The sequence below is a fragment of the Castor canadensis genome, chromosome 6, assembly GCF_047511655.1.
Source record: "Castor canadensis chromosome 6, mCasCan1.hap1v2, whole genome shotgun sequence".
NCBI classification, from domain to species: Eukaryota; Metazoa; Chordata; class Mammalia; order Rodentia; family Castoridae; genus Castor; species Castor canadensis.
In genome coordinates this window covers 116,045,765-116,066,910 of record NC_133391.1, presented here as the reverse complement: position 1 = coordinate 116,066,910, position 21,146 = coordinate 116,045,765, and the positions used below count along the sequence as shown (strand labels likewise).

Here is a 21,146-nt window from a genome sequence, read left to right as displayed (position 1 = left end):
TGGCAACACCATAGGGGGTGACAAACACCAAAACCTTTCACCAAAACAAGAGGTTCCAAAGGGTGCGAGTATCCCAGGATGCCTGAACTGCAGAGGGAGAGAGGCTAAGGGCTTGCTCCATTTTCTTCTCTCCACAGCGTCCTGCACAATGGCAACAAGCCAAGCTAGCAAGCTGGAGTTACAACACGATCCTGGGCGGTCCAGGTCGTCCCCACCAGCTTCTCTGGGTAGGGGGCTGCATTCCGGAGAAGCCATGATGGCTCTCCTTCGCCAGTACATTTCAAAAAAAACGCTTCTGTGCACATCCCCACGGCCATGCGTCCACCCATCTATTCAGTCTTGCAGACGTATTTACACCGCGGGACCGCATTCGCCGGGGGACTCCGCGCGAGTCCCACCCACCGCTCTGCAGCCCTCACTGGCGCCGCGCTTTGTCTCACTTCGGGTCACCACTCCAAGAGTAATGATTGCGGGGAAGGCACACGCCTGTGTGGACGCCTCCCATCCCACAGGGTCAGGGACGTGGAGATGCCCGGCTGCTTCCGGGAGGCGGAGTGGGCGGCGGGCTTGGGGAGGCCGGGGTTGGGGGGGTGGTGCGGTACGGACCACGCCCTCCCGTGCCTCCTCGGGAGGCCTGGGTGTGGCCTCGAGCGGGTGTTTTCGTCGTCCGGCCCCAGCGGTTTGGAATGGTGAGGCTCAAGTTGCGTCTTTAGTACGTTGATGAGAAGACAGGCTTCTCGTGGCTTTCTCTTACCCCCCCCCTTCTTTTCTTTCCTCCTCCTTTTTTTTTTTTTTTAACTATTCAGTAGTTTCCCCGCAAGGGGCCATTTCCAATGTTTCCCGGCTCCATGGCCCTACCTGTATTGGAAAGACCCCAGAGAAGTTTCCGTGTGCTCCCGCCGCGCCCCAAGTTTTCTCTGGACTTGTAATGCCAGCGTGGGGGCTGGGAGTGGGGAGAGTCGTCCACGTAGTTCTGCCTAGTGACTTCCTGAAACCAAGTCAAAGTTACCAAGTCTGCCCAGGCCCGGAAATGGGCGGCAAACCCTCTCTGCGGTGGTACTAGCCGGGTCCAGCAGTCAAAACTCCCTTGCATCTTGCTGCACCTGACCCGGGGCGACGCCAAGTGCGCAACGCACAGTCACACTCGATGACTAATTCAGGACCAGCACCTCCCTCTTTTCCCCTGCTGCAAAGTCGGAAGCCTGACTTCTCCAAAAGTATCTGTCACTTGGAGGTGGTCCTGCCACCCCACCTCTACCGGGTCCCGCCCCGCCTCGGCGCGGCGACTTCCCCGAGTCCGCGGAGTCGTGCGCGGCGCCCTCCTCCCCCGCGCGCCGTGACTCCCTCCCTGCGCATCGCTTGTACTCTCGCCACGCCGCCGCCCGGCACTGCAGCACCGGGGGGAGGAGGCGGGCGGAGGCGGAGGACGGCAGCGTGCGAGCCGGGAGCCACTTTCCCGCCCCTCCTCTCGCCGCTGACACTCTCGGAGGAGTCACCACTCCGCGCGCTGCAGGAGAGAGTGGCAGACGGAGGCGGCCCCGGGAACCGAGCCCGAACGGCGCCCGCGCAACGACGGCTGCGGTGCTGTCACCATTCGGGGCAGGGGTCCCTGACGGAAGCGGTGAGTAAAGGGTCTCCTGCCGCGGTGGTGAGACTTCGCGTCCTGCTAAATTTCCCTTCCTGATCGGGAAGCCGGGTGTTGCAGCCTCGGGAACTTTTTGTATCCTGGGAGAAGCGCAACTTTGCCCCGTCTGGCCCCAGAAAACCGGCTGCAGGTGCCTAGGGCTGCGGCTCGGGAGCCTTTGTTGTGGTGGGACCCGGAAAATCGGTGTAAAGCAGATGGAGTGACCGCCCCTCTCTCCGCAGCGCGCGCCCGGGTTCCCTACGGGTAGGTTCAGGGGGCGCACTTTATCTGGAATTCCCAGGGGAAGCCGTGGGGAGCAGCCCCGATGCGGTGGCTGCGTCTGCAGGGATCTACCCACTCTTTACTTGGAGGGCTCGACGGGCAAGGGAAGGCTGGTTCAAAACAAGCATCCCCGAGGCACCGTTCGTTTCCCCACCAGTGGCCCTCCCCGCAGCCTTGGGCTCAACTTTTCGGCGGGGGATCCCTCTGCATACGCGCGGGTGGCGGGCGAGCAGAGGAAGCCGCAGTAGACGCTGCGGAAGCCCCAAAGAAACAACGTAAAATTTCAGACTTTTCCCCATCAATCCCCGAAGCCTGCCTGTAGTGTCTACACCCAAGCACTAGAAGGGGAAAGCAGGGACACCTGCGGGGCTGTGGCTCTTTGTAAGAGCCTGTGCTTCCGACGCTACACCCTCATGGCACACAACTCCACTGAGCGCCTACCGTGCGCCGAGCGCAGCAAAGTAGACCAAGGAGTGGGAAGCCCGGCGGGGAGAGGGACCGGCCCCGGTCTACAGGCTACCGAGCTGGACTTAAGGTGGCGGTGGGGGAAGTGGAGGCGACAAACCAGCCCATCTGACATCTTCTCTTGGTGGGCTTTGCCCCCTGCTCCAGGGCTCTAGAACCTGGGATACTTCTCTCCAGTGCCTTAGAGAGACCGGTTCTGGCTGGGCCCAGGAGGACTGCGGAATACGGGGATGAACTTGCCTTGGAGCAGCCCGCACCCCGCGGAAGATGCACAACCCAGAGCATCTCTGTAGGCGTGCGGGGACTTCAGTGGCTACGCGAGGAGGCGGAGGGGGAGGAGCTGAGTCACCCGGGCTGGAGGTACTGCCTGGACGGCCCGAGCAGGGGGGCGCTCGCGTCACCCACTACGTGTGCCAGTGATGCAAATGGAGACCCACAAGAGGGGGGCGTGGGTGGAGGGAGGGGGTAGGTGACAGTCTCCGTCTGGAAGCGCGCGTGTGTGCGTCAAAAGGCTCTGGTGATGGATGGCTGGCGATGCACCCCAGAGGACATCAGCGACCCGGGGGGAGGGGTATTGCGTGGGGTGGGGTCCCGGGAGGGGCGAACTGCTGCGGGAGCAGCAGGCGGCGCGGGGCTGCAGGGAAAGCCCCGCAGGACCCGGACTGCGGGCTGGAAAGCGGCTCCGCAGTGCGCCGCAGTGCCTGGAAGGCGTGCTGCAGCGACCAGGGCTCCCCCGGGGACTGAAGAGACTGGGTATCTTTTAAGGCACCATGACAGGGATGCCCTGTTGGTCTCTCTCTCGCTGGACACGCTTCCTTCATACTTAGCTGATCGACAGCGCTAAAAAGTAGTTTCAGTTTAATTCGTGTCCTTAATCCTGAGGACGATGATGGCATTGATCTTCATGAGTTCACTTGTTTTGCAATGGCAGGTTCTGAAGGGCCGCGTGCTCCTGGCAAGTTTTCATGTGAACGCTTTGCCATTGAGGTTTGTGAGGTTCTGTAGTGCCGATCCATTCCTACTCACTCTGATTCAGGGGTTTTGGCAGAGGCTTGGCCTCTAAGTGGAGTTTGAGATTGAGTAACAAAACGTCATGCCACATACTTCTTTTATAACCGCCCCCCCCAATGCGTGTTAAACACACTAATACTGTATTCCCTGGTAGAAAAATTTAAAAACCTATCCCTCCTCCCATAAAGACCACTTTATGAAGGACTTTTCTACTGTCTTTACTGAATGAGCCTAAATCTGCAGTATGTGTGGCAAAAGGAATGAAAGGGGATGGGGTGGGAAAGGAGGAAGGAAGGGAGAGAGCAGGTAACAAGGAACTCAGACACAAAGATCCTGCTTCCCATTTCTCCAGATGTCAAGTTGTGCCACCTTAGCAGGTACCCTCCTGTCCATCCTCCACAGTTAAGAAATATGGAAGAAGGAAAAAGCTCTTTTTACCTTACAGAGTTGTGTTGAGGACCAAAGAGATCTCAGAGAGCTTTAGAAATACAAATTCTCTATGAATGGAAAATATTATGAAAGTCCCTTCAAGAAAAAGAAAACATTTTTATCTTTAAAAAAATTATAATGACTTTTCCCTGCACTGTTCCTTTGAAATGAAATCTGGCTTTCAATGTCAACAAATGCAGACAATAGATCTTTCCTAACATCTAATATAAAATCAAATGCCATTAGCTGCTATCTGGAGAGGGGAAAGAAAGATGTCTGGGTCACACTGGAGTGCTTTTGGTTATGTAGTAAAGAAATCAAATTTATTTTTCATAACCCACAGACAGTGAAAGTAGCTTTCCTGGTCTGTGCAACAGAACAGCTGAGAGCTTTTAGGTAAAAATTCAGCTTAGTATTACTCCTATCATATCCTTTAAGTGTGAAAGATACTTCAGAGAACACCTTGCAGTTTTCAGGCTCAAGATTATCAAAAAGTCATCATAATGTGTGATATATCACATGATCACAAAGACCAGAAAAATTCATTTCTTATAATTAGGAATGTTAGCTGTTATTCTTACATAAATTTGTTGATGACATGTTTTATGAATAAAAACATCTGATTTGGCAAAATGTCACACTCTTACTTATCTTGCCCTCCATAACGGTAGATTTTTGGTGACTAGTGAAAATGGGAATGCCCTTTTTATTCTACACAGCTGTATCAGGGGAAAAACTGAAGTTCCCTAGTGTGCATCTTGGTTTTGTGTCGCTGAGATTTCTGTCTGATACAGGCTCACAGAGTCATATCTGCTTATTGTTGTCCATTTAAACACAGACTTGTCATTTAGATTAGGTCTGTTTGTAAGCATGGGAGAGGCAGCCTCCAGCTGTATGCAATTTTGATACATTACTAAGCTGTTTTTATATTTGCTTTGCTTCCCTCCCCCCACTTCTCCTGGGTTTCTTCACAACTGAGCAACCAGTGTAAAATGTTGCAGTAGATTGAATGGGGAGATTCACAATGGATGAAATTACTAATTTAATTCTTGCTAGAAATATATCTTAATGTACTATAAAGACACCATGAGTTTTATCACAAACTCTCCCTTGTAATTAGGACCAGACAGTAGTAATTGCATATCATGATGGCTTCCACTGTTGGGAAGAATGAACAATCTAGAATAAATGGACGGAGATGGACTGGATTCTAACATTCTTTCACTCCAGGAAATAGAGAAGTATATAATGAGTTCTAGTTTAAATTTGAACTTTGTTCATAAATAGAATATAAGAAGTATATTTTTATTTAACTCATAGTAACATTTTATTATTTTTATTAACTCATAGTATTTATATTAACTCATAGTAACTCATATTTAAATTTTACATGGAGCAATAGGTTCTGTTTTTGAAGAGTAAATGGTTTACTAGATTTTGTATTATGACATTAGCAATATGAATAGTCTAATTTCCAATTAAAGCAATTTCAAAACTTGAAAAATTCATAAAATGTTAGATTTTACAAATTAAAGCATTTTTAAAAGCCAAGTCTGAAAAATAATAATTTCAGCATAATATAAAGCAGATAGGTCAATTTGCATGACATTTTATAAGTTTTCTGTTGGCTATCTAATGCATATCATGCTTCTTGTATCTCTTCCCAATAGACAGTATGTAATATTAAGATCAAGACCAGACACTGTAACAATGGGTTTCAGCCTTCAAACAACCTTGACTCTTCTGGCAAGTCAAGAGTACAGTGTGATTTATGACAGGTGAGCCCAAGTGTTTTCCCTTATCATTTATTACTAGCTGAAAAGCCTATGAATTAGAATCCCACAATAGCCAAAAAGAACAGAGGTTCTCAAATAGTCGTGTGTATTGTACTTTCCTAGTAAGCTGGTCCAGGTGGAGGTTTCTGAGCCCCGTCCTAGATACTCAAGTCAGTGGTTCCATGGTTGGGCCCAGCCTTTATCAAGCTCCCCCACAGTGTGGATGTCATCATTAGGGACCAGACCTGCATAGGAGCACTTGAACTAGTACTAGACTATATGGCAGACCTCATGTGTTACTTTTATTATCACTGTGGCCAAATACCTGACATAAACAACTTAAGCAAGGAAAGATTTATTTTGGCTCATAGTTCCAGAGGGTTCAATCCATGGTCACTTGGCTCTGTGTGCATGGGCAGAAAGTCATGGTGACAGGAATCTATGGAGAAGGCATTCTTCACCTCATTGAGGACAGGAAGCAGAGAGAGAGGGAATCCAGAAAAGGACAAGGGCAAGATTTTGCCCCTAAGCACACAACCCCAGTGACCTACTTCTTCCAACTGTGCCCCACCTCCCACCTTTCCCCACTTCCCAATAACACCATCATACGATACAGTCATTAGGCAGAACCGTCATGAGCTAGTTGTCTCTAGAAGTACCCCCACAAACACCTCCAGAGGTGTGCTTCACCAATCTCTGAGGCATTTCTCAATCCAATCAAGTTGATAAGCAAGATTAACTGTGACAGCCCAGAACACATGACTTTCTAACTTATGTTGTTCTGTTTAGTGTTTATTGAGCATCTGCTGGAAACCCTCAAAAGAGTCACAGTCTAGCTGGCAAAGACAGACTTAAAGATGAGTAACTTCTTTGGTAAAAATCACAGAAGGAGTGGATGAGATAGGGAAGATAATCATGTAGAAGGTGTCAAAGAAGAAAAGGGTATAGATAGAAGGAACATTTTAATGTCCAGTCGGTCTAGTGGGATGAATGATGAAAACCTTAGACTGGCTTTCAAAGCCCTGGATGTGACCTGGCCCCTGCTCATTTTGCCTAATCCCCAAGCCACTTGTATACCATCAATCTTGTGCAACCTGCCCAACTTACCTCCACTATCTTAAGCACTTATTTTCTTCAGATCTCTGCTCAGTTTTTCCTCTCTGGAGAAACCTCCAAAGCTCTGTTAGGGGTTAAAATCCCCTCTCCTAGAACAGCACACTCTTCCTTACCAATAAAGTTATCAGAGGGAACGTAGGACTCTCTTCAGGTAAATGATAAAGTATTTTAAGCATAAGTATGTTCCAAATGCTGCATGGGACACTGTCTCAGTCCTTTCAGGTTGCCACAACACGATACAGTGGGTGAGGAATTTATAGACAATAGAATTTATAGACAATAGAAAAATTTCTTCCCGGAGACTGGCAAGTCCAAGATTGAGGAGCCAGCAGATACCGTGTCTCGTGAAGGCTTGCTCCTCACAGAAGTCCTCAAATATTGGAAGGGACAAGGCAGCTCCCTTCCACTTCTTTTATAAGGCACTGACCACGTTCATGAGGGTGAAGTCCCTCTACCTTAATCACTTCCCAGAAGGCCCCATCTCTTGATATTGTCACTTTGGGGATTAAATTCCAAAATATGAATTTGGGGGAGTCATCATCATTCAACTGTAACTACTTATACCAAAACATTATTGTTTATCTGAAATTTAAGTTTATCTGGGAATCCTGGATGTTTGTTTGCTAAATCAGGTAGCCTTATTCATAAAGACTATTAATTTTGCCATTTCCTTTTTTAAAATAAGAAATCTGATTCTTTTGTTAATAGTAGTCTATCCTCACTGAATTCTAGGAGGTCACAGACAGGATTGGAGACAGTTGTTTCACCTTGGATTTTTGTTCCTAGTGTCTAAAATAGTACCTGAGGCACAGTAGGAACTCAATAAATATTAAGTGACTTAATGACCTGTGAGGAAAAAATAGTATAATTATGGAAATGTTTCTTACCTCTAGGCCTTGATTTCATCAGTTATGAAAAGATGATATTTAGGTCCACTTTTTAGGACTGTGTGTAAAGATCACATAAGGGAAAAATATATATAAAGCTACTAGCATGTTACTCATTAGATAGGCACTGTAGTTTAAAAGATATATTTTATCTCATGTCATCTTGTGAAAGGAAAGAATTCCTTTTTAATGCAGGAGATTCCACTTCCTTTTTATTATAAAGCAATCCCATAGGCAGTCAAATATTTCCTGAGACTCTGGAGGGTTTATTTATGCATTACAAAGATCCAGTTCTCAGGGAGATTCCATCCCTGGAATGACAGCACTTCGTAGGCCATATGACTTTAGAAGAACCCTGGGCTTGCTTTAGTGCATTTGAAATTCTTTGAACACGAGGCTGCACACTTTCCTTTTGCCCGGGGCCCTGACAATTATGTAGTTGCTCTTGGTAAACTAACATATCTCTATCTCTATATCTGTATCTGTGGACTGCACGTGCATATTTAATCTTCATAATTGATGGAGCCTTTCATTACTGAGAGATCTTGTGGTTTTCCCCATATGCCAGGCTTATAATCAACTGAACCAAGTCATCAGACTCCTGGTCCAACATTCTTTTCCTCTACACCTTGTCCAATCATGTAGAGTGTCAGAACCTGGGATGAGCATCAGGAGCTTGTGAAGTCCTGTCTTCAGGGCTTCTATTCTTAGGTGGCATCAGTAGATCTTCTGTCCACCTCCCCTGCCCCCCTCACTACTCTGCTCCTGTGTCTCCTCAGTAAGTGCAACTTGAAGTTCCAGGTGGGCCTCTGGAGGGATACTTGGGAGTGCCAGCAACTTGATTTTTACATGATGTCCTCCAACATTGAGCTTCAGCATCTGCAAATTCACACAGAATAAATAGTGGTCGTGGCAGGTTGAAATTTTCCTAAGAGAAAGATCTGAGATGTTTGGTTCTTTGCTTTAAATTACTCAGCAGAGTCATGCAGCATGGGAGCCTCTGCAGCACGGGACAGCCATGTACCTTGGCTGTGGATAGAGAAGGTGACCCACTTTGTCATTTAGAGCTCTGTCTAGCCTCTTTAAAATATACTCCTTTAATGTCACTTTTTAATAGTTCTCAGCATGCCAGTTTTTCTTTATTTCTTTTGCCTATATATGCTTGGATTTAAGTAACATTCTGATAACTGCATCCTCATTCTCATGGATGCCCTCAGGTATTTTCAACACATGACCGGACACAGTTAATGCACATTAAACATGTTACTGGCTGCTTTGAACATGAAAGTAATTTAAGTATAAAGATTATTATTTTTGAAGTATCCAATTAAACCTGCAGCCTCGGTTTCTTGTTGGCCATGTCAGGTTGGAGGTAGAAATAGCTCCACAATCATTTCTCTGGCTCTGTTCCAACCCCACAGCTTGCTTCAAAGATTCCTCACTATTTCTTGGAGTGATTGTTCCCTGCCTTGGGTTCCTGTGGCTATACTGCCTCTTACCACCCAGAACATCTTGGCCCCTGTGTGGTAAAAATCTGCTGATGGTACCATGAGCTCTTAATGTTGTTGGAGAGATGAGTGTATGGATGCATAGGGGTGATGTGAGGACACTTTGAGTGATACAGTGTCCTATATTCACAATCAATTGCCCCCTCTGGTACAGGCCTGTTGTCTTAGGACAGTAGAGAGTGGGTCCCAAATTTATTTTCAATTGGAATGAGATCTTTCTTAGGAGACTTCTTAGTCTGTCCCCTTTAAGCACGCTGGAGAGATTAGAGTCTTGAGCTGAATCAATAGGTTCTCTACAGGATTTCCTTGCATCATTATTTGCAGTTGTGGAAAATCAGAAACAACCTGAGTGTCCGTTAGAGGCTGATCAAATCAATTGCAGTCATGAAATGCTATAGAGCCAAAGAAGGTGAGTCCACATGCACTAACACTGGAAATAGTTTGAAGATATGTTATATTTAAAAATACAGCAAATCATTGACCAGAACACATGGTATTGAAAAGACGTTAAGCTACATTTAAAAGTCTGGAATAAAAAAGACCAAACTTGTCTTTTGGGGGTAGAATGGAAAGGATTGTACATTTTTCACTTTATATATTTCTGAATTGCTTGATTTTCTTCAATAAGCACATATTACTTTCATAACTAAGGCTATGGTAAAAGTGTAACTATTAATTTTAAGGTTCATCATGGTACTATTTCTCAAATATGTCTAAATATTTTAGGTTTTCTCATGGATACTTTTTCATCAGTAGTATAGGTAAAGTCATCTAAGTTATGACAATATAAATTACTCTACTACTCAATAAAATTACAGTCACGTGCTGGATATTGAAGTTTCAGTCAGTGGAGGACAGCATACATGCCACAATAGTCCCACAAAGTTATATCACCTAGTGACATCATAGCTGTCTTAGTTTATGTAGGTTCACACAATGACAAAAACAGCTAATGCTGCCCTTCTCAGAACGTGTTTCCATTGTAAGCAATGCACAACTATGTTTTCATTTTGAATAAAAAAAGGAACACACCAATAAACATTCAATGCAGCAGCCCTCGAACAAAGACAGCTCACTGCTGTCTGACGTTATTAGAGCTGGAGACCACCTCTTACTGCCACACCCCTTTCCTTAATAAATCATGTGTGTCCAATAGCTGTCAAGAGCCTGTGTTAATACTCTGAATATTTTGTTTTAGGGAGATTTTTCATTCTACTATGACTGCATTTTGATGGAATTGGAGACTGGAAATTCTTCATCTTCTCATGGGCTTAGAATGTCCTTCCTTTGACTATCTGTTTTCTTACCACTCCCAACAAATACACATATATCCGTGAAAATGTGTGCTAATTGAGCCTCAGCTTGAAAATCTAGGGCCTTTTTCTCAGTCTCTCCTTGCAGCCACAGCTGTGGGGTGCTTCTCAGACCATGTCACTGTGGTTTTGTTGCATGTTTTCCTGCTAGATTCAGAGGCTTTTAAACCTTGAGGGCAGAGGCCAAAGCATGGAAATCTTTGTAACTCCTGACAATAGAAATCAGGACAGTTTCTCTGGGGGAAGAGGGAATGACTGAAAAGGGGTAGGGAACTTTCTAAGATAATGGAGATTCTCTTTTAAGTTGTGCAGATTCATCAAATTGATCCAACTTTATACTGGACAAATAGTGGCTGAAAGTATTTTAAATTAATTTTAAACCCTTATTGAAGTATAATATGTAGAAAGAGAAATACATATAAGGGTTTAGCTAAATTGATTTTTACAAGCAGAAACATCTCTTTAAAGACCACTCATACATGAAACAGAATATTCCTAGTGCCCCTGACACCTCTTACATGTCTCTTCTGGTTATAGCCACCCTCCACTACCCTGATTTAGTTCTCTTGACACACCTAACAAGTTCTCTCTCTCCTGCTCTGAATCTCATGCTCTGAGAAACGAGTTGGCAGAGCCTCACCATTGCCAAGGGACATGACAATGATACGGCTATGCCCAGAATGCTGTCTTTAGGTACCCCAAACTTCCAGTCCACACGGTTTTATGTAGAGGCAAAGAAAACAGTCCCACATGGTTGCCTGGGTTGCAAACCAGCTTTGACTGCAAGTCCCTTATAAGCAATTCCATCATTTGACTTCTAGGTCTTGACTAGAATCTCACAAGATTGTGTTTAACTGTACTGTAGAGTCAGGCCTTAGTCTTCTAACCCTTTGAACTTGAATGCATTCCAGTGGGTCAGAAAGCAACAAACTAGCTTATTCCTCCTCTATGGGGTCCATTCATCCCTCTTTCTATATGTGATATTCTTAATTCTTATCACTAGATGAAGATTGAAAAACCTCAGGTTTCCATCAGATTATTTTTCTCCTTCTGGACTTGCTTCTAATGTCTTGCTATTTCATATCACTATTTTAAGAAACAGTCTTAGGGAACTTCCTGTATTTATTTTAAGGATGTTGATCATTACGTCACCCCTTAGTCTATTCATTAGGTGTACAGAATGGTTTTGAAGTTTGAACACTATTAAAAGCTATGAATCTTCTGAGTCTTAATTTTGTTTTATTAATGAAATTTCTCATGCTATAAGTTATGTCAGTCTAAAATATACATGATAAGTACGTAGTTGGATCAATTTGATGAAGGTACACATCTGTGCAACCAGAAGAATCTTTCCTTACCTTAGAACGCTCTGTGACCCCTTTTTGCCATTCCCTCCTCCCCTAAAGAAACTGTCCTGATTTCTATCACCAGAGATTAGTTTTGCTTATATTTGAAATCCATGTAAAGGAAACTGAATAATTTGTACTCCGTGTCTTCTCTCTCTCACCCAACAGTATTTTTATAAAAATTTATTATTTTGTGTCTATCACCAGTCTACTATTTTTTATTATTAAGTGAATACATTATGTGAACAAAGCACAATTTGTTTCTCTGTTCACCTATTGACAGACATTTGAATTGTTTCCAGTTTGGGGCTTTTATGATTAAAGTTAAGATGAACATTCCTATGTATGTTTTGCCATAGAATGAAATAGTCATAGGTCCTGGGGATCAAGGAATAAATACAACTCCAGGAACCATTTTTCTGTATACCACACCTTGTCTATATCTTCTCTGGTGAGGGGTCTGGTTGAGATGTTTGTCTACTTTTCAGTTCATTTAGTATCATTGAGTTTTAGGCATCCTTTGTATATTTTAGAAACCAGTCCTTTATCAGACATATGTTTCATAAGTATTTTCTTCCACTGTGGCCGATGTTTTTACACTATCACAGTGTTTTTAATGAACAAAAATTTTAAATTTTAATGTAGTCCATCTTACCCATTTTTTTCTTTCATGGATCATGCTTTTTGTGCCATGTTTTAAAAAATCTCATCAACAAACCCAGGGTTACATACATTTCCTTCTGTGTTTTCTTCTAAAAGTTTCATAGTTTTGAATTTTATATTGGGTCTGTGATCCATTTTAAGTTAATGTTTCTGTAAAATAAAAGATATAGTTTGAGGGTTTTTTTAAATTAAGACTATTTTTTGTGGTTTGTAAAAAATTGAATGTAAAGTACAGTGCTCCTTTTCCTTCCCCCTTCACCAGTTCCATTTCTTGCACTAGTGCAGTATATTTGCTACAATGAGCTCACTATTTAACTAAGATCTACAGTTTACATTAGGGTTTACTCTGTGTTGATAAATATATGACATGTATTCACCAGTAGAGCATCATACAGGACAGTTTTCTTACCTGAGAACTTTGTGCCCACTTTTCATCCTTCCTCTCCCATTTCCCTCTACTTCCCCTCTAACCCATGGCAACCATTAATCTTTTCCAGGTCTCCGTAGTTTTGTCTTTTCTGGAATGACATGTAGTTGGAATCCTATAGTACATAACTTTTCCAGATTGGCATCTTTAAGTTAGACACATGCATTTAAAATTCTTCTATGTCTTTCAAGGCTTGATATCTCACTTATTTTATTGCTGAACAATTCCATTGGATGGGTGTACCACAATTTATTGTTTGCCTCTTAAAGGACATCTTAGGGTCTTTCACATCTTAGGAATCATGTGTAAAGCTGCTATGAATATTTTTATTTTTTCAGCCATATATGTCAACATCGATTTCAACTCATTTGAGCAAATACCAAGGAATACAGCTGCTAGGTCATATAATGTCTGTTTGGTTTTATAAGAAACTGTCAAACTGTCTTGCAAACCATTTTTGCATTCCTACCTTCAATGAATGAGAGGTCCCATTGCTCTATATCCTAGTCAGCATTTGGGTTTTTTTTTTTTTCGGCCATTTCTAATAGATAGTAATGCTATCTTCTTATTGTTTAGATTTATAGTTTCCTAAAGACACAGGGTGCTTGGCATCTTTGCATATGCTTATTCAGTATCTGTAGGTCTTCTTTGGATGGTGTTTGTTTAGAGCTTTTACCTATTTTTCAATTGGGCTATTTACTTATTTATTTATTGGCAGTACTGGAGTTTGAACTTAGGGCCTCAAGCTTGCTAGGCAGGCTCTCTGCCATTTGAATCTTGAACCCAGGGCCCTCCCCCTGGCTTCTTTTTTGGCCTTAGTTATTTTTTGGATAGGATCTCATCTCATGTGTTTTGCCCAGAGCCAGTCTTGGACTATGGCCTCATCCTCTCTGTGGCCTCCCATGTAACTGGGATTGTGGGTTATTTTCTTATTGTTGAGTTTTAAGAGGGTTTTGGGTTTTTTTTTTTTTTTTGCATATTTTGGATACCAGTCCTTTACCAGTTATATATTTGATTTTTTGTTCTCTTATTTTCTTTAGAGCAATGAAAAAAACCTGTTACTAAGACATTAGGATTTATAGAAGTTTTCAGACAAACCATAAAAAAACAGTCACATTCTTTGAAATAGAGAATCTACCCTTGATGGCAAAGTCACACTTTTGTTACTGAGGGAGGTGATGCTTGTTTAATGCTCTTATTTTGTTCAAACAATCAAGCTTGTCCACATATAGCATTTAACTAGTTAGACTGGGCTACAGAGCATATTTCAAAGAATCAGTTAGCTGCAGTTAGATCACCCAAAGAGGACAAAGGAGCCCATAAAATTCAAACAAAACCACCTCTTTCTTCAAAAAATAAAACACCCACACCCCTACGGCTATTCCCAACAGATAACTTCACAGAGCTTTATACTTAAACCATGATGGGGTAAGTGAGTAAAAGGAGAGAATCACAGTTTTAAACATTTTCAACAATCCAGATGGTGTTTCCAGCCCTGCTCATGCTTCACCACAGTGAAACAGGACAGGACACAGACCAGACTTGCTTATGTGCATTTAGTCACCAAAGGACTAAAGTTGTCTGGGCTTTTATTCTGTAGTGCTTCTAAGACTGTGTCTGTTAAATGCAGACAAGGAAGGAAGAACTCTTGGGAGAACAGAAGAAGAGATCACTTGATCATGCGATCAACTTAAATATTATTCCTGTCATACAGCTGAGTTGGTGCACTAGCTGTTTCTGGGGCTTGGGCTTCATTGTCTTCCACTATTCCGCTGTATCAGTTGTCAATGAAGCATGTGGAATTAGGACACTCAACAAAACCTGCATCTGCACCATGCCCTGCCCTCTAACTGACTTTTTAAACTCTACTTTTAACCGCACTTACCTTCCCTATGCTGGAAGAAAATCACATTGGACATATCAGACATCTACTGCCACATCATGTTGCCTGGCCAACCACTCCAAAAGTTAGTGGCTGAAAGCAACAATGATCTAGTTTTACACACACGTATCTGTGGATTTGGCTGAGGGCTACCTGTTCTAGTTGAGCTTTGCTATGTTTGCCCCAAGATGCAGGATGGGTTCAGACCTTTCATCCTGGGAATAATAAGTTACCCAGTCCTTCGTTTCTGTGCATGGAAAGGTCAGAAGTATGTGAGATGTGAGTAGAAACGCATCATGTGATGCCTTTTATGTGTGAACTGGACTAAGCTATGGCATGCCCAGATACTTGGTTAAACATTATTCCTGGTTGTTGTCTGTGAGAATGTTTCTGGGTCTATTACCATTTGAATACAGAAACTGAATTAAGCAGATTGCCTTCTCCAATGTGGTTGGGCCTTGTCTAATCTGTTGAAGGCCTGAGTAGGATAAAAGGCTAAGAAAGAAAGAATTCTTGCCTCTCCATGACTGTCTTCAAGCTGGGCCATTGGTCTCCTACCTTTGGATTCAGAGTTAGATTGAAATTAGAGCACTGGCTATCCTAGGTTTGAACTCAGACTCCATAATTGTCTGAGCTAATTCCTTATACCAAATCTCTTTAATATAGCTATATCCCTATCTATGACTGGGTCTCTCCTATTTGTTCTGTTTCTGTGAAGGTCCTAATATTTGCCTCTTGAGCCTAGACTCAGAGTTGGTGCTCGGTCACTCAACTCACATTCCATTGACCAAAGACCTACAATGTGCAGGACAGTTCCTCGTAAACAGAGCATTGTCTCCCGGGTTGCACAACTTTCTAGTGCACCACCATACATCTATTCAGATTTTTAAAATTCTGTTTCTAGTTACTTGAGCTTAGAATAGGATTCTGTTTCATATCTGAACACAGTATTGTCTGATAATTTTGACATACAATAAGTTTTCCAGGAGTGAAGTTTTACAGTCTTCAAGAGAAGACTGTATTTTGTTTTGTTTAAAATCTTACTGAGTGGTACTCATTGTTTTTAAAAATCACATCACCAGTGGTAGCAAACCCTATGTGTGATACTGAGTTGCTAATAAGATACTGGTATTTTTCTAGGTGGTGTTTATTGTAATTCTGTACTTAGATGCAAACACTTCAGGATTTCATTTGTATTTGAGGGTTGTTACATTGGAACATTTACATGTTTTAAAGATAACTTGCTATTTTTCTTCTATTTCCCTTGATTATTTTGGGGGTATTATATTGATATCCCAAACTTATGCGTGATGATAGATTGTTTTATCTGAATATTATTCAATAAGGTACTATAAAATGTGTGTTATTACTAGGACAGCTTTAAGTTCTTTATCATTTTAGCACTCCATGTAGTAAGCTTGTATCTTGGGGAGGGGACAGCTGCTTACCCAGAGACAGCCCTTCCTCCTAAACATTGTGTCTGGAGGGACACATATTTTTCTGTGACGATTGCCACCTTATTCTCTCTCTGGCAGTGCTTGTGAAGTGGAGGTGTGTGAGCTGGGCCTGCCTGGAGACATGGCGTGCCTGTGGAGAATGTACAAGCCTTCATCAGTATTTAGCTCTGAGACTTACCTGAAACCTAGCTGTGCTGGAGGCTTTGGCTGCGAAGGCCTTGAGTTTTTACCGTGTGACTCTAATTTTTGGTTAGTGGTGAATAAGAGCAGGAAGTTAAAGGAAAAGAACAAATTACCTGATGTGTTCAAAGATGGTTGCTTCAACAACTCTGGTGGAATCTGGTAGCTTCTTCCTAACACTATCTTTTAAATCCTGGTATTCTTGGATATGACTGTCAGCATTTACTGTAAGATTCCCCCACCTGGATTTTCTGTGTATGGAGGCTGAGGGAGCCCTCTACATTGCTTCAGAAGAGACTCTTACAAAAGATAGACTGAAAGCTTGGTGACCTAGCTTGATCCACAAGTTCACGGTTATGAGTACTTCCCTATCAACTGAAACTGATTTACAGTAACTCAGAAGGAATAAATCAGAAGACATTGGAATGGTGACCTAGGACTCAATAATAGATGCCTCCCTGTGTGCCTTTTTATCTAGGTTTGGACTATTGAAAAGGACATCCCATTCTTTAGCTGCACATGCATGAGTTGTTTTTGTTGGGGCTGAGCCTTCCTCATTTATTGATAAATACATTACAGCTAATTGTTTTCCCAAACATTCATTACTATGAACCTGAATGCATAATGACCATGCTCCCTTTTGGGATACAGATGTGTGTGCACAGAAGCTTTGATTATATTCAAAGGCAGTAATTGCAAAAAAAACCCCAAACAATCAAACAAAAAACCCCATAAAGGTTAACATCCGCCTCTCAGCAAGCCTGAAGAGAAAAGCCAGTGATTAATATAATTAAATGTGAGACTTATGAATCCAGGCCAAGATGAAAGGGATGTTTTGCAATGGATAACTAATTTGTTTGGTCCCAATCTGGGGACATGATGTACTTGCTCTCTTATTATTACCATATTACATATTATTAGCTTATTGTTACCATATTACTCATTATTAGCTTATTGTTACCACATTGGTTGCTGTGTTGATTACCATGTTAGACATTTAGTGTAACATAAAATTCCATTTAATAAGGCTCCCAAATAAGATGGAAAATAACAGTTCATATTATACCTGACCTACCAGATTAGACAAACATTTTTTAGTCACTACACAATTTTGAAATTAGGTATCGTGAAATTTTAAAGCCAGAGCACAACCTGTCTTCATCTAAAATTAAAGGCGGTGAAGCGAGGACCTGAGTCCTAAGGCTCCCAGTGATGTTCAGTTACTTCCATGGTGGCTACTGCTTGCTGTGTTAGTGCTTTCCTTCGCTGGAGTGTAGGTGTGGGTGAGGGATGGAGGGATGTGCGCATGTGTGTCTGTGTGCGTTCCTTGTTTCCTCTTGCTGGTACTGATGAGCTATGACATCTTCACTCAGGAAACTATGCCTTCCCAGGGTCTTCTGGTCACATTGTGCTTTTGGCTTAGAAGAGTTTCTTCCCTCCCTTGCCGGATAACCAACTGCTGATTTTTGACCCAGCTGACATATGACAGTACAGAACTCTCCACAGTTTTCCCTGTCTCTTTGACTGACAGCATTGGGAATCAAGATGTCTAGCATCTTAGCTTCTCAGGCCAGACATTGTGTTTGTCTCCAGCCTGAAGGCCATTTGGTCCTATAGTCACAGCAGGTCAGCTTCCCTTATGGTAATGGTGACAGGGATTTATATCAGTTCTGATCATACCAGGTTTTCCTTTTTTTTTTTAATCTCAACATGTACTTTGCATTTAAAATTCCAATTTTAATTCTAAGAACTGGTATGTACCTGCATGTGTGTATTCCCCAGGCTGTTGGATTTTTTTATGCCTCTAATGCAATAAAATAGGGAGTTGATGAATTTTTTTAATGTGCCTACTCTCTAATGTATAGCCCTATCAGCAAATTGTCCATGATATTTTATTTGTAAAATGCTTAGTAAACATTTATAATGCCATTTAACCATAAAATTAGCAAGTGTTTATTAACTTTGTCAAATATTGGAATAATAGGAAAAGGAGGAGCTTTAGTTAAATCATGACATTTACTTTTCAGTTCTGGTTCGTGGACAGAAAGTTGCCTTTGAGTCAATTGGAGGTCAAGCTTAGCTATTTTTGTTTATTAGCTCCTAAGCTACAGCTATGCTAAGTGAAATAAATGCAAATTCATGGTATGTAATGAGAACTAGCATCAAAACTATAGTTAGTCTAATGAAGCACCAGTTATTGACCTGAAAGGGCACTCTTCCTATGGAATCATAAGGTAGTTTATCTGGAGATAAGAAGACAAATGACTTAATACTGTCTTTAAGTATTTAAAGAGTAAATGCACAAAAAATGATGCCTACCTTTTATTCTCTTCTTAACAGTACAAGAGAAAACAGACTTGAAAATAGACTAGAAAATTGAAATATCAGGTGGAATACAGCCTATGATTTCATGAAGGACACAGTCCTGGGTGGGAGGGCTCAGACAAGAGTGGGAGCTCACCATCCAGCATTCCATGGGGGACTGAAGGCTGCAGTAGGACACTGACTTAGGCAGGCTTTCTCGACCTCACTAGGACTGACTGAGACCAGATGGTCTGTGCATTGTAGAATGTCTACAGCACCCTGGTCTCTACCCTGGTCTACAGCTGTTATATATTTTCCCCTGCAATAGTCAGAACCAAAAATATCTCTAAATACTGCCACATGCCCCCATGGTAGACGTGGGGGTGAGGTATAAAATGACCCTCAAGTGAAGGAAGGTGATTAAGGTGAGCGCATATGGTTGATGGACTTCATGTACCTATATGAAATAAAACAAAGAAACCTCTTGCAATTGCTTAAAGTGGGGTGGGGAGGGGGCTGAGGGGGAGAGACGATGGGGGCGATGTAACTGATGTACTATGTAAGTCTAACTGGAATTGTCATTATGAATCCCCCTTGTATAATGAATATATCCTAATAAAAAATTTGTATGATCTAAAAACCATCACCCACAGTTGAGAACTTCTCACTTCCAAAACATAAAAATGGAGTTAGGGAATCAGCCTAAGTGTGTCACCATGTGAACAGATAAAGCAGAGTGGTTTGTATACACAATGGCGTTTTACTCAGCCATAAAGAAGAATGACGTCATTTGTAAGACAATGGACAGAACCAAAGATCATCAGGTTTAGTGAAATGAAGCAGTCCAACAAAGACAAGTGTAGCATGTTTTCTCTCATATGTGGCATTTAGGAAAAAGCAAATAAACAAAGGACATGGAAGTTAGAGGAAGACTATTAGGGATGTAGAAGGAGAAGTGGGGAGGGGAAAAGGAAAATAAAGGGGGTGAATACATCAAAGTGCCTTATATGCGGCATGGAAATGTCATAATCAAACTCCTTCCCTTGTAAATTAACATATGCTAATAAGAAAGCATAATGAAAACAAGGTATTGGCTTTTGAGGTGTCCCTTGAAGGGCAGGTAGGTCTTATCAGGCAAAGATGGAGAAGCAGGGTGTTAAAGAAGAGGGAGTTTTGTAAATGGGGGTGCACAGGTGGGTAGTGACAAGTGTTCCTGTTCACCTAGGAGAGAGGCCATGTGAGGACCAGGACATGGCAGTGGTAGAGTTGAGCTAAGGGCTGGATGGGACTCCTGGAAAGTCAAGTGCTGCATTTGGGCTTGAGGTGAGAAGGACTTACGATTATCAGAACTGCACATTTGGAAAGGCCAATATGAAATCAGGGTACAGTGGCTTAGGGCAAGGAGAGACTGAGGCAGGGATATCAGATAGGAGGGGCCACTTTCCATTACTTACTTCAGAGAGAGGAAACCTTGTTCTGCATTCCTTCTGTGAAGCCATTGACCTGCATGTGTTTATCACGTCTCTGTTAAGTTCTAGGTACTGCTCCAGCTGCTGGAGGCAGAACCTTAAACAAGGAAAAGCCTTTGTTTCTGTGGCGTTTAGCTTCTGCTAAGATAAGTGATCAAACTCCTTACAATTAACAAATTCATACTAATAATTTCACTGTAATGAAATTGCATTTGCATCAGCATTTATTAGAAATCTGATGCCTAAATAAAGATAAAATAGAATGTGTATTTTCACTTTGGACATATGAAAGAAAAATTTTTGATAAAACATTTGGAAATTCCTCTTAAAACAATGGGACAGGCTGGATGTGGTGGTACATGACTATAATCCTAGCTACTCAGGTGGCAGAGGTGGGAGGATTCAGGTCCATGGCCAGCTGGGTAAAATTATTGGGACAGCTTATGTGAAAAAACAAATTTAAAAATAAAAAAAAGGGTGAGGGGTGTGGAGCAAATGGTAGAGTGTTGAAGCCCAAAGTTCAATCCCCAGTACTGCAAAAACAACAAAAGAACCCCCAAAACAACAGAAAATGTAACCAAAAAACCAATGAAACAGAAAGACTAAAGAAGGCAACTAGTATTTACAGGGTTACAGCATGTACCAGCTATGCTGCTGGGCACTTGCTATTTAGTTTTTATCACAACTTCAGCCAGGTCACCATCACCTCTCAGTTGAAACAACTTAGCTTATTCGGAGTTAGATCTCTGGCCTTTGGTTTTTGTTCTTCACTTGATTGTCTTACCTGAGTGATCTTTGTACAACACGGAACACTGTGTCTATTCTCATGGTAAAAGTCACTAGTGGCTCCTCTTCACAGTGATCTACAGTTAGCTTCCTCAGGTTCTGATGCACCACGCTATCTGCTTCCCTGCCCGCCTGGAGACACTCCATTTCGTCCCCCACCCCACAGCTCACTTAGCTAATTCCCATTTAGCTTTCATGATTTGAGTGAAGGTAGTTTCCTTA

General features: G+C 42.5%; 1 protein-coding gene and 1 pseudogene across 2 annotated transcripts in view; one reads left to right on the top strand and one right to left on the bottom strand.

The window, feature by feature from the left end:
* The window catches only part of LOC141424303 (TAR DNA-binding protein 43 pseudogene), a 28,026-nt pseudogene extending 27,709 nt beyond the window's left edge, over positions 1-317 (bottom strand).
* Positions 318-1,378: 1,061 nt separating this feature from the next.
* Sv2c (synaptic vesicle glycoprotein 2C) overlaps positions 1,379-21,146 on the top strand; it is a 213,768-nt gene continuing 194,000 nt past the window's right edge. The window contains exons 1-2 of one of the 2 annotated variants that reach the window (XM_074077259.1): positions 1,379-1,621; positions 5,482-5,589. The gene's annotated coding sequence lies outside the window, so the exon portion shown is untranslated. The remainder of the gene's footprint in view (positions 1,622-5,481; positions 5,590-21,146) is intronic. The other variant, XM_074077258.1, reaches the window with a different exon arrangement.